The sequence below is a fragment of the Mercenaria mercenaria genome, chromosome 1 (genome assembly GCF_021730395.1).
Source record: "Mercenaria mercenaria strain notata chromosome 1, MADL_Memer_1, whole genome shotgun sequence".
NCBI lineage: Eukaryota > Metazoa > Mollusca > Bivalvia > Venerida > Veneridae > Mercenaria > Mercenaria mercenaria.
The window spans coordinates 118,269,002-118,287,049 of NC_069361.1; the positions used below are offsets into that span (position 1 = coordinate 118,269,002).

Below are 18,048 nucleotides of genomic sequence, written 5' to 3' on the forward strand. Positions count from 1 at the left end.
CTGTATACATTTTATGTACAGTGAAAAAAGGTGAAGAAAAAAACGATTTAAAGTTCTTGATACCATCTGAGTTCAGATTCGAATAAGATTTGTAGAAAACCCAGATGTACATATAAAATTGTTATACATGTACTCTGATACGAAATACCACTGGTTACGATGTGTAAATATTAAGGTGCTGTATAGCGAAATTTCCTATACTACCCTCAAACAAAAATGCAATATTACGAAAAAAAAACGGCCGGTCCCTTGGCTTTTCATAGTATCGCGATTGTACTGTAATTATCATGTATTTCCACAACATTTAGTCCGTGAGTAATTAAGTTTCAAAGCTTTTTTAAGAAACAAAGCATTAATTTCCTTATACCTAAAATTTTCTCTTTTTTGTTGTTGTTGGCAAGTTACGCCCTAGTCCCAATCTGGACTCTAGTTACCTCCCCTTCTGATCCATCCACTACAGTATATCAAACTGAAATGAAACAAGAGTGATAATTATGCAACCGGTTAGACTAGTTACGCCCCAGCTTGGTTAGTCCAACATATTAGATGTGTACATGCTCGATGTACCTTCAACATTCATTATTTTACAAAAATTTGATCTTTAATTTGCATTGTAACCCTAACATACCTAACCAGTACCAGCGGTAGACATCAAAATGTTAAAAATGTTAGGGTCAATCCGGGCAAGTATGGACATATAGGTAAGTAAGGATTAATTTATGGTCAATGGTCATATGTCACATGGGTTAATCCGGACCTTTTCGTTGTGATACCTACACTTTTGATTAGAAAGACCTTTCCCAGTTTGCGTTTTTTTGCTAGAAGAAACCAGGAAATCACGTCAAATCCTTTCTGACGAAGTCAAAATTAATTTGATTAATGCGGCAACATTTAAACATGCTCTGTTTACATTAAGAGTGAAGGTATTCACAGCATTTTCTGAATATATTTTTTCATTCATTCGGATATTGTGATGCATGAAATAGAAGTTTGACATATTTTTTTTAAAGAAAAGCAACAAGAAAAACAAAATATATGCAAAAATGCAGAATGTCCGTACTTTTCATATTGTTGTTACCGGTATGTGTCAAAAAAGTATGGACAGATGAGTTTAGTTGATTGTTTGAATTTCTGATAATTGCTTTTCTGTTTTTTTCCAATCACTGGTAAAGCATTAGCCAGTGAAAATGTGGAAAAGCAAGGTTTCCCTACTGAGACGGAGCTAAATGGCTGAAGACATTATATGCTGATAAAATTAAAACTTAGTGAACAGTAACCACATATATATGAGCATGACTATGTGTTCGACCACATTCTGATTGAACATGATTTGTGGAAAGTATGATTGATAGTCAGTACTTATATACAGTTCTGAGAGAGTGCATATATATGACACTGTTACACAACATTTATTTGGGTTTTACGGCGCACCAACACAGTATAGATTATATGGCGCCAAACAGGACTACAAATTTTGGTTTCACATCTCATTCACATCGAAATAAAAACATGAGGTATGGAATCAAAATCTGTATACCTGCTGGAATCACAGAGTTACAGCAAAACCAAGTGTTCAGACCCTATTAGTCGCCTCTTACGATCATGCAAGGGTAAGGCAGTGGTTCCAATTCTTTTCATACACAGATCGTCCCAGAACCACATGGGGCTGTTACACAATAAGATGAAATAAGTATTGTATGGGTGGCTAATAAATTTGACTGAAATGCAAGGATAGCAAGCTTATTTGTATAGTAGATGCAATTCGTAGAGATACTTTATAAGTTTTGTGGTAATTTGCTCCACTAAATACATCTACAAATATTATGAATGCAAATAAACCAATAAATTTTAGTAAAATGTGACATGTTCTTGTTTACTTGTATCAGGCTGATACATAGCTTTGATCCTGTCAACATTTAAACAAATTTAACAGTCAGGTGATAATTTATTCAACAATATTCTTATATCGTCATAAGCACATCAGAGTGCCTAAAATAAGGGTCTTCATCCTATTTTTTCAGTACGCCTAAAATGTGGGTCTACACTAAGCGGGACAAAATGCAGTTGTGTAGTTCCTCGGCTCCAGAATCTGCTGTGCAAGAACCAGACTGTCTATTCCCAAAGACCTAGGTTAAGTTAGCCAGACAGGCCTATACCTAAATCTGTTCTCTCAATCTGTTCTGGGGGCTTTATCTCACTCTGTCCCTCTGGTCAGATCGCTCTGAGTCTGTACTAGTAGAGGATAAATTTCGTGCCCTGTGTGGCTGTGTCTGCTAATGCTATATGTAAATCACCTTTGAACATGTTTATCATGAAAAAGGTGCTATATAAATCTGGTATAAGGATAATATTAACAAGAGCTGTCAGTGGACAGCGCGCTCGACTATTCTCAGTGCTTGATAGTATAATATAAGCAATGAGTAAAACTTTAACATTACAATAAGCATATTCTAAGTCGAAAAGGGGACATTATTCAGTCAAAATGCTTGATAGAGTTGCCTCCTCCTTTTTACAGACTGGGGTCATGATGGTAAACAAGTATGCAAAATATGGAAGCAATACCTCAATGGACATTGAAAATATTTGGGGTGGTATGCAAACTTAAACATTTATTCTAAGTCGAAAAGGGGCCATAATTCAGTCAAAATGCTTGATAGAGTTGCCTCCTCCTTTTTACAGACTGGGGTCATGATGGTTAACAAGTATGCAAAATATGAAAGCAATGTCTCAATGGACTTTGAAAATATTTGGGGTGGTACGCAAACTTTAACATTTATTCTAAGTCGCAAAGGGGCCATAATTCAGTCAAAATGCTTGATAGAGTTGCCTCCTCCTTTTTACAGACTGGGGTCATAATAGTAAACAAGCATGCAAAATATGAAAGCAATATCTCAATGGACTTTGAAAATATATGAGGTGGTACGCAAACTTTAACATTTGTGTGACGCTCACGCCGATGCGAGTAGGATAGCTCCCCTATTCTTCGAATAGTCGAGCTAAAAATCCAATTGGAAAAATGGTACGTAAAACCTGAAAATTGGGAAATGTCAAAAATAAGTTTTACCATCATATGACCTTTATTTCAACATTGTTATTGGTGTATTTCACATTACAAATAAATATTTCTTTTTTTCTGTCTTCTGAAAGTGTCTTCTAAATTTTCTAGTATCTCAGAGGCCTTTGCTACATTTAATAAACTTTTAACTTGACTTGATTTATAATAGACACAACCAAATCAAGTCAGTAATTAATCACTTTGCTCAAGGTGGTGTTTGATGCTTTGAAAGGATCATCTTAATTTTTTTATATACTATCACAATGACAGTACTGAAGTCAATAAGTGCCATGATTGTGACGGCTGTAAAAAGTCTTCTCGTCCACGTATAAAGTGTTGTTCTTGGCGCTTGTGTTATTATTATTATTTACCAGATTTTTATAGCGCTCTTTTCATCTATAAAATAAACGTTCAAAAGCGCTGTACAAACTACATATCACAGAATATGATATGGTCCGACATACAATACAACACAAAAAATATATCAACAATAAAAGGTATTTAGCCTGAATCAGGTTTTACTCTACATTTTAATTGTACTAGATATTTTAAAGAACAATTAACATTAGGAAATAATTTCAATTGCAAAAGCTTGTTTTCCAGTGCAAAGTGAGTTTCAATAGACCTTGAAGAAAAAGTGTGTTTTCAATGATCATTTGAAAGCATCCAAGCTTTTAGCGTCTCTAATGGTAGCCGGAAGAGCATTCCATAACTTCGGTGCAGCTGATGAAAAACTACGATCACCGTACCTCACAGTTTTGCTTTTTGGAACAACCAGTTGTTTTGAGTTGTTCTTGGATCTCAAAGTTCTTGCTGGCTGATACAGTTCTAGCAAGTCTTTAACATAGATTGGTGATTGGTCATGCAATGCTCTGTATGTGTGAACTAGAATCTTAAAGTCAACTCTATGAGTAACTGGCATCCAATGCAGTTCAGCAGCATACTTTTTTGTCACTATTTACTTTTACTGCTAGGCATATTTTCATTTCCAGTGAAAATTGGCGAGCCTGATTAAATGCGATCACAGTGATGCATACAGAACTAAGAACTGTTCACATGATCTAATCGAATACTTAGTACTGGCAAACTGATACGATTAACACAGGAACAGTTATATCTCGATTAAATATAAGAAACAACAATGAAAACGAAAACTAATCCAGCTCTTAAATGTGACTACTGCAGAATTTGTATTTTTTGGCATATTTTGGAGAAATTTCAACCTCAGAATTGGGAAAGTAACTTAAACAAATTTCTGCATTTTGGATCAGTCTTAAAAATCCCTGCTGTCAGTAGTTTTTGTAACATGTCCGTACTTTCTCTCCATTGTCCATACTTACCTATTTTCCTATCTTTTTGCAATTTTTCGGACCATTTATATGCACTAACATAATGGTCAAATCCGAGGGAGATCATCCACGCTTCAAAATTGGGGCAAAACTTGATATCGGGACCCTTTTGGAATTGCAATTGTCAGAGTGTAAAAGCTGTCCATACTTACCTGGACTGACTCTATGTCAGGTCTTATTTCACTCATTCTCAGCAAACCACGACATTTCATATATTCCAGAACTGAAAGTTGAACATCTTTAAACACTTACGTTCTAATATGTTTCACAATTAGTAGTATCTCGGCAACTTAAATATGAAATATTACCAGTACAGATGTCTTAGTTTTCTTTCAATGATAGATTCTTTGGATCGAACCATAAATAATTTCCGTCATTTTCGAGATATAGGCTCTTTAAGTTGTACCTTTAGTATCGCAGTTCTGATATCTAATGTAAAAATTAAACTTTGTATCATCTTACTATATGATAATCTAGAAATCGGAATCAACTGTTGAACTTCCATTAACTTGACCATTTTGAAAATGCCATGGGGTAAAATAGTTCACACCAAATACACTTGAATTCTATTTGCAAAAACACATAACTGACGAAAGCCACATATCTACACTATGAAAAAGCAGGTAAAAGCTGTTGTTACTGATGAATTCTTAATAGTGCGTGCCAATTTATTATACAACTGACAAATGTTTTATATTTTACCGCATGTCAAATAATGAAAAAATATTTAGGACTCGTAAATGGTTTTAGATTGTCCCGTAAGTGACAGAATCTCTGGATCTGATGAAATGTCACAATTAAGTAATGATACTTTAATGTATACATTTTTAATGCTTTAGGGCTAACATTTATCTTTTCTTCAAATGGGCAGTCATTGTCTTAGCAAGATGAAAACATAGTAACAATTTGTAAAGGAAAAATTGAACAAACATTTACATCAACACTGTATTTATTGTCTCAAATTCCTGTGAAAAAGTGCAAAATATGCTAGCAAATCAAAGTTTATCATAACTGAACACAAAAGCATTGACTAACAGTAAGAGCATGGTGTGAAATTTAAACTGTAACAGTTTCTTAGTGTCTTTTTCGCATAAGCAGAAAATCGTCCCGTAAATGATTATTAGAAGTATTACCTTATCAAAACATTATCTTACATACTATTTTGTTGTAACGAAACATAATAACTTTATGAACATTTATAACATAGTGTGAACACAACATAAAACTGTAACACAGTTATGAAAGTATCTATCCATATGAAAGTATCTGTCCCGTAAATGGTTACAAGAAAGTCTATATAGTGAAAAAGAATCTAATACACTAGTTTCTTCTAGTTGACTGAAATGAAAAACACTAACATTAAACAGTTTAAACACAATATAAAAGTTTTAACCATAACACGTAACTGTTCATGTACTATTAAGTTATATTTTGCCCCAAGAAATGATCAGGAGACCTACAGTCCGTATTCCATTGCGGTTTCATTATCTATGCTAAAGTTCCTGCATGTTTTGCCCGTCGCTTTAGGTTCCTCGATAATTTTCAGCACATTTTTCTTGCTTATCCAAATTCTATCTTCTCTTCTCGGCCACTTAAATCGCCCCTGTACTTTTCCACTCTTCTCCATACACATCACTTCTACCTCACTATCCTCATTATCACTGTCCACAATTTTGCCAATGTAATTCTTATTTTCATACATTATCACCACATAATCATCCTTGGTCATTCTCACCATGGTAATATCTTTTTCTGCATTTTCATCATTGCTGGTGTCTGACACTTCCTTTGAATTCTCAATTTCTGTGTTACTCTTATCTATGTTAGTTGTCTGGCTTTTATTTCTTTGTGCTTTTGTTAAGCAATGACTGACCCATGAGCATCTCCGTTTGTCAACATTCTGTTTCGAGTTCTCGTAGTCACCAACTGATATTTTGTAAAACTCTTATTTGGCTGTTTGTGTTTCTTGCCCATTCGTAAAAATCATCTGAATCTTGTATTACAACCTTTCCTTGTTTTATTGCATTGTCTGCTAATCTTTTGGTTGTGCCTCCTATCCCGTCACACGGACCTTTCCCGTGTCCACTTTCGAAATAATGCCAAGAAAACTTCAATCCATACATAATTTGTGATCTGCCTATGTGATCGAAAATTGTCTTATTTCGGTATTGAGATGTGGGTGAATCGGTCCAAAAATGCACAGCCTGTAAATCTGTAACTTTTTCCTTTGCTAATTCCACGACTTTATCTATTATAGCAACCACCATAGCAGTATTGTGATGCAGTACCTCTGATACATATACTGCACTTATGTGCTCTAAACTTCCATCTTCGCCTTTATAGTACATGACGACTGGATGCAAGGTTACAGCAGTAGCATTCCAGTATGCCGATTGAATTTCCTCCATGTTTTGACATGCGTAATTTTCACTAAAATCCATCTGTGCTAACACATGACCTCTCGGCAATCTCTGTTTCATTTCTTTCACAGCTCTATATTGTTCAATCACCTTTCTTATGTGTTCGGCAAACTGTCTATAACTTTGTTTCATTTCTTGTATAAACCCTCCTCTAGGCAGTTCGAGGTCTACAACTCTCATACGTTCTTTGTCATCCTTCATTTTCTTACGCTTCCATTCTTGATACCTAATAGTTGTTGCAGAGATCCTGTTCAACAAGTCATCTAGCTCGTCTTCTGAGCTATATGTATCCATGAATTTGTCTGGGCTTGTTACTGAAGTAACTTTGTAATTCTTCAAACATCTCAGCTCAAGTGCGAAGTTCTGGTGCTTTGAGCATAAACATACACTTCTTGAGGAAAAGTTTACATGGGCAATCCATTTTGGTTTCTTCCGACAGAAGGTTGAAAGTGACATTTTATATGTAGACTCAGCCAAGAATTTAGTATGTAAATTATACATATAGTCGTTAAGAACACGCTTTTGTTGCTTCTGCTTTCCAACTTTAACGGCATCCGCTTTGCCAGGCATAATCCTTGAATTATCATCTCTCTCAAGAAATGTTTTTATTTCGTTAGTTACCATCAAACTTACAGCAATATTTCGGGACTTTCGAACTATATTCTCAACAGATTTTGTTTCGATATCAACGTTCCTACGGTCTAATCCTGTGATGTTTTCTAGTGTCTTTTTCATTTTATACTTCTTAATAATCTTTCCTGAAACTATGCGCCTAACTGCAGCCCGAAAGCGTTCTCTATTAGATTTCACTGCTTCCTTTATTTCTTCACCTATGCACTCGGCAAACAAAATTTTCTTTCTAACATCTGGTGCTGCTTTAGGATCTATGCCGCTTCTGCGTAGCAGATTGTCGGTTTTACTTTGAGGTGTTGATGGGCTTTGTTTGCTTGAATCAGAACTATTACTTTGGATCCGGTTCAGTTGTCTCCGTGTGGTATTTAGTTTTCTCTTTAAAGCTTCATTTTCAGCTTCTAATCTTTCATTTTTTCTGTACTCTTTAGCTAATGCTCGTGATATCTTCTTTCTACTTGGTTATCATCTCTTGTTGAGGTACTTGTCATCGCATTGGGTTCTTGATTTTGTGGGTTTTCAATGTCAGTGTCATTTTCTGTATCTCTCTGTTTACGTTTTCGTCTGTACTTTGCACAATCTGTTCTATTTCTCATGCGTCTCTGTTGTTGCTTGTCTTCACTCAGTTCTGCTACTGGTATAAAATAAGCCTTCACTCTGGCATTTTCTCTCTTCAGCCATTCGTCTCCTAATTAATTGTGCTTTCTTCCTAGCTCTATATTCTTTCATCCTCTGAGCCTTTGATTTTGCCATTCTAAAATAAGCAGAAATGTATGTAAGTGTTTGGAAAGATACAGTATCGCATTATCCTAACTGAACTGTAGGGAGGGCGAGGGGGTATGTAACTATAAACACAATGCTAAATTCCAAAATGTATGTAAAATATCTCTTTACATATCTATGAATCAAATTAGTTAATTTCGTGTGTATGTTTATATAGGAAATGACATTTTATATATATAAAAATGATAACCATTTACGGGAAGAGCTAGTATCATTTATGGGACATATAATCTAACTAATTTAAATTCTTAAATGTACTTGAAAACTGTGTAAAGTACGTTTGTTAAGACAGATTGATAATACCTATATAAAATAGAATATTTTATACGCCGCAGCATAATGAATTATGCCCAGTTTATATGACAATTCTTGGAAAAACTGTTTAATTTTTAAAATATATTGTTTCAGGACAAATGCCATGCAGTGAATACATATTTCTGTTCCAAATGACATTTATCTCATCAAATAAATACAAATTACTCTATACTTTATGTGTTTTTATTGAAATGCATGCATCGGGATTAAGCTGCACTCGAACTAATTTACCACAATAATGTTCACCATTTACGGGACAATTCAACCAGTTACAGCATAATGAATTATGCCCAGTTTATATGACAATTCTTGGAAAAACTGTTTAATTTTTAAAATATATTGTTTCAGGACAAACGCCATGCAGTTAATACATGTTTCTGTTCCAAATGACATTTATCTCATCAAATAAATACAAATTACTCTATACTTTATGTGTTTTTATTGAAATGCATGCATCGGGATTAAGTTGCACTCGAACTAATTTACCACAATAATGTTCACCATTTACGGGACAATTCAACCAGTTACAGGACGCAACTGTTTGCACGTTTCTCTTATTCATGCTATCGCAATATATTAAAGTTTACCTATATTCACATATGAAAGTAAATATCTGTTTAACTATTAAATAATCTTATCGTTTAAACATTATTTACAATAACATAATTATTGTTTGTTGAAGCAGTGTACCTGGTATGAACAAATTTCAGAAAGTAAAAGATTTCAAAAACATGGCGGGTTGTTTACATTCTTCCAGAATAACATTTTATTAACCCTAAGGCTCAATATTGAGCTAATAACAGCTAATAGAACGAACGGAATTTATAAGAATAGGCAGGGAATGGACAGTGTTCCGTATATGGTGGGCTCGTAAGTGGTGAAACATTTTGTTTGGTCTAGAAATTTTACTAGAAATATTTACATGATTTTATTAAATGACGAAAAGGTTGAAATACAAACACCTTCTCCAAAAATTTAAACCACAGTTTAACAGTACTGTTGAGATCTTGTTGTAAATTGTACAATTTTTTAGGAGACTCGTAAATGGTTTTGTAAAAATTACACCTGTAAAATATACGTTTACTGTTATGCCTTAAAAAGAATGGTTGGCAGAAACTCTTAATCTTCATATGTAATGTTTACTATATAACTGTTGACCAATTATAAGTGTTGTATGACTCTTAAATCGAGTAACATGTATTACTTACCCTGTTTGGCAATTTGGACTCGTAAATGGTGTCGTCTTTAAAGACAAGTAATTCATGATTGACTGTGAGCAAAATACTAATCCGTCGATACAAAAAGATTTTGTTTGGCAAAATATGCTATACAGTTGCAAATATAACGCACGTGTGCTGTAACAAACGAGCATTTGTAAGAAAATATGTGTAATGAAATATACGTCGATCTAATTGAAGACATGTTGTTTATCCAAGCCCTTCATTGCAACAGATTCTGTCACAAAAAAATCAGAACGAGAAGCTATTCACTTGATGTGCAAAATGTTTCAGCAATATAAGATGAGATATTAATGCATAGCATGGGTGAGTTTGGGCTTCCATGCTCCTGCTTGTGGTCATGGAATAAAGAAGACATGGGATGTCGTACTTTAGTGAGAATGAGTGATTTATTTGTTTATATGACTACAAATGGGCAACAACGACCACTTTTTTGTTATTTTTGATTACAAGATGAAAATTATGTTTTTGGACACTCGTATGTGCATGAATGCCAAATAAATTGTGCTTTGGACCATAAAATATAGAGATAAAGATTTATAGGGTATTAAGGTCATGTCCTAGATTTTGATATACATAACACATTTTCAGGTTTTTGCGCAAAAGAGTCTTACTTTCTCACAATGGAAATATTATTCTACGACCTCGGCAACATATTTTTTTGCAAAAATAATCTGTTTACCTTGAAAAAAGCGAATAATTTCACACCTTCGGTATCGAGCCACGCAAGCGGCAGTGTAGAATAAAAGATAAAATTTCAAAAATAAAGTAAACTTTGAGGATATTTTTGCTACATCTTTTTTTTTTACAACAATGTTTAATGATAATCTGCAATACTTTTTTATTCATTTTCTTCATTTAAAACTTGAGAAAAGGATAATCTAAACACTATCGCCATGTAGCGTAATGGCCGATACCCCCCTCATCGTAAAACCGGGAATGGGCGTTTATTGGTGGTTAATACCGGAAAACTGGATTTTATCCATGTCAATATCGAGAATAGGGTTATACTGTTTCTAGCACAGATGTATGAACAAGTTTTTTAAAACTAACATAGGGATTTTTCTAGACCTCTAAAAAGGGCAGGGTGCTGCTAAAAAGGGGCAGGGTGCATTTTTCACATTGCGTCTAAGAAAATCATAAGGTAGATTTCCATGGTTTTGTTGTAATGTCTACATTGTAAGGTACTACAGAAAGATATGCAATGAATCTGAATGTCAGGAAAAACATTAATACCTGCTTGTCTATATAACATGCTTATCATTTATAAGTATTATTATTTCGAAGTAAAATGGATTAATTATGAACTTAACTTACAGTGTTTTTCTAAAAAGTTTGAACATCGCTACGCCGCTATTAAAATCATTTGTCATTTAAAATGGTAATTCATTTTAAAAAGATAATTGCATAAGAAAATATGAAAATCGTAAGCATTTCAAAACTTCCTGAATTTTTAAAATCCTTAAATAAACAAAAAAGTTATTAAAAATTAAAAATTCCGATCCCATATATAAACAACGTAAAAAACAATTGTTTTGCCAACCACCAGATGAACAGGTGCTAATGCATGACGTCACGGTGATCTCTCCTATACTAATGAATAATTTAATAATTCTGGTGCAAATCTGTCATTATACATTCTTATATTACTGAACGTACCGTTGATACAGTGAACTCGCCTATTCCGAACCAGTCTGTAAATTGACTCATTTCCAAGCTTTAAAGCAGCCGTCACGCATACGTCAAGAAAAATCGTAAGCTATGTTTTGGTTTTATATCTAATGCATTAAACTAATAATTCATTGCTGGTAATAGTTCAAGTTATTCTTACATAATCCATATTTGCAACATTGTCCAAATGCTATATTTTTCATATGTGGAAATCTGACGAATGTAAACAAAAATGTCAGATTCAAGAAGCGATTGCGTTTTAGTTTTTTAACGAAATGAAACGAAAGGGAGATTAAAAAGAAGGAAATTTTACGCTCTTTCCAGTCATATATTCCATATTAAAAACAACTTGACCATTGAGATGCCTAAAGAGGAAATATAGATGGCATACATTGTGCCTATTCCGACACACATTTTCAGTTCTGTTCTGTTGCATGTTGTTTAAAGGTTGCAGAAAAAATGCCGATTCAATGTGTCCAAAATATTAATTTATGTTATTATTTTTACCCATGGCCAGATGTTAAAGGAAAAGGCAAAGGTCTTATACCATGTGACTATTTTATTCACACAAAGGACAAGACTGCCCACATGACTGTTTTAAAAAGCATATTTCAATAATGCCAGAGAAGGATGTCATGCCTATCGTTTTAGTCATTTAATTGGCCTTGAATGCGATTATTTCTATTCCTAACATAAAATAACTTCAGTTTTCGATTCAAGATGGTAGTTTTATGTTGTTGTGGATAGTAATAAGAAAACAATTTCAGTTCATTTGTGATGATTCGGAATAGGCGAGTATGACCCGGATTACGCACAGTACCAGTCTGATCAATTACAGAAATCTGTTACAAACAATGTTTTATTTCGAATTTCATTTCATGTTATTTTGATCGTGACATATTTGTCCAGCATTTAAGATAATATTTATATTTAAAATATAAACTAGACGAAGTAAAACGATAAAAAATTAAAAACTGGTTCGGAAAGGGCAAGTTCGCCCCTCCTCCCCAACCCCGAATCGTGGGTGCATATTATACAAAGGTGTAGACAATTTTCCAACTACAAATTTAATAACAAAATAACTTTTTGTTTACGATTTTTCGCCATTTTGGTAAACGGAAACTACTCTTCGCCCTGACTGTCTACGCTAAATTCTGAGATTGCCGTTACGTTCTGTAAAAGATCGAGTGGTTTATTTTCTTTTAAACAAAATTAATATCATAGAAATTTAATCGTATTTTGATGAAATAAATATAACTAAATCATAGATATTCTGATAGGCAGTGATACTAATTAAAGATTGACTGTTATCTTCAACCGAGATCAAACTGTGAACAACAAAATTGACACGAGGTGCCACGCTAATTGCCGATAATTACTGGCCATTAATCGGCATTTAATAAGCAGCAGACTTTGTTTTAAGATGTTTTTTCTCCTTTTTAAATCTGTTTTGCAGTTTGCTTTAATTGCTGACCTATCTAATTGTTGTTTGTTACGATTCGATCGGTCGTCGTCTGCATACCGATACTGCATACATGCCTCGGGCAAATACACAGCACCTGTGTATAGTCTGTGGTGTCATAACTTCGTATCGATTGACAATATCTGGGATGGTATTTTGACAGATGATTGACGGGCAGTTCGTTTAGAAATACTTAATTAATGGTCAAAGGGGCGGTGCTAAAAGGGCAAAGGGGCGCTGAAGAAAGGCAAAAGGGCGGCGATTTCGGGCAGAAGGGCGGCGCTAAAAATGGGCAGGGCGCTGCGCCCTGCTATTCCGCTCTAGAAAAATCCCTATAACATTTCTCTATAATGTTGTAAATGAAAGCACAGTAAAATGTATACATTCATGTACTAGCGCAATAATTTAGAGCATTAGAAAGCCATTGAACCCTTTTTTGGTTTAAACTTAGCATCAGAACATATCTTTTTTGGACTTCAAAAAATTATGCGTCATAAAAATCTGAAAAGGGGAAATAAATCACCGGCGACTTTAACTTCCCAAAATTAGCATGGGACGAGAGCATCCCTACAGTCAAGCCTGGTTGCTCCCTCCCCAAACTTTATGAAGACTTTATATCTTTAGTAAACGATTTCTCATTACAACAAATGGTAAATTTCCCCACAAGGTTAAATAACACTCTAGATTTATTCTTCACATCCAACCCTACCCTTATTAAATCTATAAAGTCAGTAGCTGGTATTTCGGATCATGATATTGTCCAAATTACCTCTGAGGTCAAACCCCGTCTTAATAAACAAAAGCCTTGCAATGTACACTTATTTCGAAAAGCCAACTGGGTCAATTTCCAACAGTTTGTAAAATCTAAGTCACCTTCTATGTTTAGTGACTACCATTCCAAATCCACTGAAGATCTGTGGACAGAATTTAAAGATCTTATCCATGAAGGAATAAATCTTTTCATTCCCTCTAAGAGATTGGGTTCTAAACCATCTCTTCCCTGGATCACCCAAGGCATCAAGAGACAAATCAGAAAACGAAGTAAGTTATACAAAAAACAGAAAAACAGCTCCAATCCCAAGGTCGAACATCAGTACAAAAAATTCAGGAACCAGGTCAAAATGGAGATAAAGCAGGCCCACACAAACTACCTAGAGTATGTCCTAGAAGCACACTCAGGTGATCCAAATAACCCCAAACCAGGTCAAAACTTCTCCCGTAAAAAGCTCTTCTCAACCATCAACAAGAGTGCCAGAATGTCACAATATACGCCCGTCACAGCAAATTTCTTTACTCTAGCTGCTGTATTGCAAATGAATTTTAATTTTGTGGTTGTTTAGTAATCATTGTAAGTCTTTTGTTTTCCTAAGTCCACAAAAAAAATTCCTTACCAGGTAGAGAGACCTTAAAACCCTAACCCTAAAATTTGAAAGTAACATCTATGTTGTACCACAGAAAAGTGGTCTTGGTTTTTCCCTATGGTCAATTATAAAAAAGTTACAATATAAGTTATTTATAGTAACAACTAAAGGAAGTTAATCTTAAAAAAAAAAAAAAAAAAAAAAAAAAATCCCCAAAAAAATTGTAAGTCCACACAAAAATCTTTACCAGGTAGAGATTGGTCAAAATACACCTCAAAATTGGATGTAGCATGCATGTTGTACTACAGAAAAGTGGTCTCGTTTTTTCCCTACGACTAGTAATGAAGAAGTTACAATATAAGCTATTTATAGTAACAACAAAGGGAAGTAATTCTAAAGAAAGGAACTGTGCATGACACTTCCTCTCATGATGGTGTATAATTGTGCAAAGTTACATCAAAATCCCTCCATGCATGAAGAAGAAATGCTTCGGATAAAGTCATTCTTGTATCTGACCTTTGGCCTCTAAGTGTGACCTTAACCTTAGACCTAGGGACCTGGTTCTTGCGCATGACACTTCGTCTCGTGGTGGTGAACATTTGTGTCAAGTTATATCAAAATCCCTCTATGTATGAAGAAGAAAAGCTCCGGACAAGGTTTTCATTCTTGTATCCTTTGACCTCTAAGTGTGACCTTGACCTTAGACCTAGGGACCTGGTTCTTGCGCATGACACTCCGCCTTATGGTGGTGAACATTTGTGACAAGTTATATCAAAATCCCTCTATGCATGAAGAAGAAATGCTCCGGACAAAGTTTTCATTCTTGTATCCTTTGACCTCTAAGTGTGACCTTGACCTTAGACCTAGGGACCTGGTTCTTGCGCATGACACTCCGTCTCATGATGGTGAACAACTGTGCCAAGTTTCATCAAAATCCCTCCATGCATGTAGAAGATATGCTCCGGACAAGGTCTGTGGACGCCGCCCGCCCGCCCATCCGCCCGCCAGGGGCGTTCCCATAATACGTCCCGTTTTTCAAACGGGCGTATAAAAATGCTAAACAGGACACCCAAGGCATTGTCCCACTAACGGAAAATGATAACCTTATCACAGATAGCAGGGGCCAGGCAAATGTTCTCAACCGCCAATTCCAGTCCATCTTCACTCCAAAGAATGCCTTAAAACTAAGTCAGCTATGCTTAATGAAAACCAAATACCTGTTTAGCAACGCCCCAAAGCCTCAATACCCCAAAATGCCTGAAATTTCCATCAGTGAAAATGGTGTCCAAAAGCTTTTGTCCACATTACAGAGTGACAAAGCTTGCGGTCCCGATAACTTAAAACCGGTAGTCCTGAAAAACTAAAGTGTACAAATTGCCCCCCTGGTCACCAAACTTTTCCAAAAATCTCTAGAAACAGACACTATCCCTTCTGACTGGTCCAAGGCGAATGTCACTCCCCTCTTTAAGAAAGGTGATAAAATCAACCCTGCTAACTATAGACCCATTTCTCTGACATGTGTTCTTTGCAAAGTTATGGAGCACATTGTCGCATCAAACATCACTGAACATTTCCAGGTCAACCACATACTTTATCACCATCAACATGGCTTTAGACAGACTTAATACTCCTCAACTTCTCAAAGGCATTTGATAAGGTTAATCACCTAAAGTTACTATATAAGCTGCACCAACATGGCATCCAGGACTGCACACTACAGTGGGTCAAATCATTTCTCATTGGTCGCCGTCAGTCTATCTTAGTCAATGGTGATAAGTCGGATGAGGTCCCGGTCACATCTGGTGTCCCACAGGGCTCTGTCCTCGGCCCTCTTCTCTTTCTGCTATACATAAACGACCTGCCTGAAAATATAGTTTCACAGGATTCATTAGATATCACAGTCAACAATGTTACACAACAACATACTCTGCAAGAGGACTTAATCAGGTTACAACAATGGGAAAACACATGGGACATGGAATTCAACCCATCCAAATGCACAGTGATTAATATTTCCAAGTCTAAACACCCTTACAAATCCACTTACACATTACACGGGCAGACACTAGCAACCGTAAGTGATGCAAAATACCTTGGTGTTAGCATCACTTCAGATCTAAACTGGAACAAACACATAAACCAGGTCACTTCAACAGCTGGTCAAACACTTAACTTCATTAAGCGCAATATTCCCTCCAAACAGCAAAATATTAGGGAATTTGCCTACAAAACCCTTGTTAGACCACAACTAGAGTACTGTAGCTCAGTGTGGAGTCCACATACACAGCACAACATACATAAAATCGAGATGGTCCAACGCAGGGCCGCTCGATGGGTCACCAGTGACTACTCAAATTACAGCAGTGTCACACACATGTTAGAACAATTGGGGTGGCGTTCCCTTGCAAACAGAAGGAATGATGCCAGGCTACTGATGTTTTACAAGACTGTCCATGGACTGGTTGCAGTGCCAATGCCATCTTATATTTTACCTCCTACCCGGCTCACAAGACATATGCATTCCCTATCATTTCGGCAAATTCAAACACCCTGTAATTTTTACAAGTTCTCCTTCTATCTGGCTACCATCATCATAACTCTGGAATTCTTTGCCGGCTGACATTGCTCAGGCACCTACCCTGGACCAGTTTAGGCAAGGGGTAACCAAGCTGGGCCAGGACTTCTGAGTGACCAGGCTGTTTTTAATCCTTTTACTGTACATTTCGCCTTTTTACTAGCACTATCAGCTTTGTCTCAAATTCTCACAAATACATTATGTATTACTTTATTTCTCCTGTACATTCCTGCTTTTAAACTCTTATGCACTGACGCGCACCTGCATAAAATACTCACAAGGGTGTCATGCAGTATTTATACAAAGAAGTGTAAAATACACAGAATGGCAACTGGCTGTAATCTCGCGTGATATCGCGTCCGAGCGTGATTCGGCGTTATCTTAGTGAAGCGAGCATGGAGTTGCAATTTGTACCTTTAAAACTACATGTAAAATACATGTTAGCTTATAAAACAACATATTTTGTTTAATATGTAATAGTCTTAAGCACAAAATACACGTTTCTTACGTGGTCATATGGTGATAATTAATAACTGACAGTGTCATATCTTTCGCATACAAAATGGCGCGTGGAGAACTTCCGGTAACGAGATCTCGTTTGCAGCCGCGGGATGTTGGCGAGATTTGCTCTATCTGCCTTTCAAGTTGCCGATCTATTTATTTTTATAACTCTTTGATTTATAGATAGATAGATAGGTAGATAGTCTACCAAATCTGAAGGCAACCAAGATACGTTTATTTCAATTTGTGTCATATGTTATAATTAATAAATGGACCAAGTTTGAAAGAAATATCTTCATTATTTTTCAAGAAATAGTAGTTTTTATGCCGAAAGCCCGATCGGGCAATGTTTAAATAGGCCTACTGCTACATTCACTGTACGTTCAAATTTAGTCTAAATAATGAGACCTCGGGTAGACCGATTTTACATTTTGATATTTTACGTTGTCTACCTAGAGGTCTCAACCAGAAACAATCAAAACTGTGGTGGAAACTGTGGTCGATTGAAATTACGATTTTTCAGTAGTCACGATTTTTTTTTAGCCCTAACACGCTGTGTACGCCCAAACGGAAGTCGCCAATAACTAGGCGTTCACTTTCGTTTTTCAAATTTTTGGAAGCTGTCGGTAGTGAGTATTTTTATGTTTTTCTGTGGCTATTTGAAATAAATATTCTTGTTGTATATATT

At 35.6% G+C, this 18,048-nt stretch overlaps 1 long non-coding RNA gene across 5 annotated transcripts in view; it reads right to left on the reverse strand.

Annotated features, from left to right (window-relative positions):
• The window catches only part of LOC128547943 (uncharacterized), a 58,366-nt gene that overhangs the window by 32,591 nt on the left and 7,727 nt on the right, over nt 1–18,048 (reverse strand). For all 5 annotated transcript variants that reach the window (XR_008366799.1, XR_008366798.1, XR_008366797.1 and 2 more), the window contains exons 2-3: nt 15,951–16,146; nt 368–469 (exon numbers count right to left, since the gene is read on the reverse strand). This is a non-coding gene — a long non-coding RNA (uncharacterized LOC128547943). The remainder of the gene's footprint in view (nt 1–367; nt 470–15,950; nt 16,147–18,048) is intronic.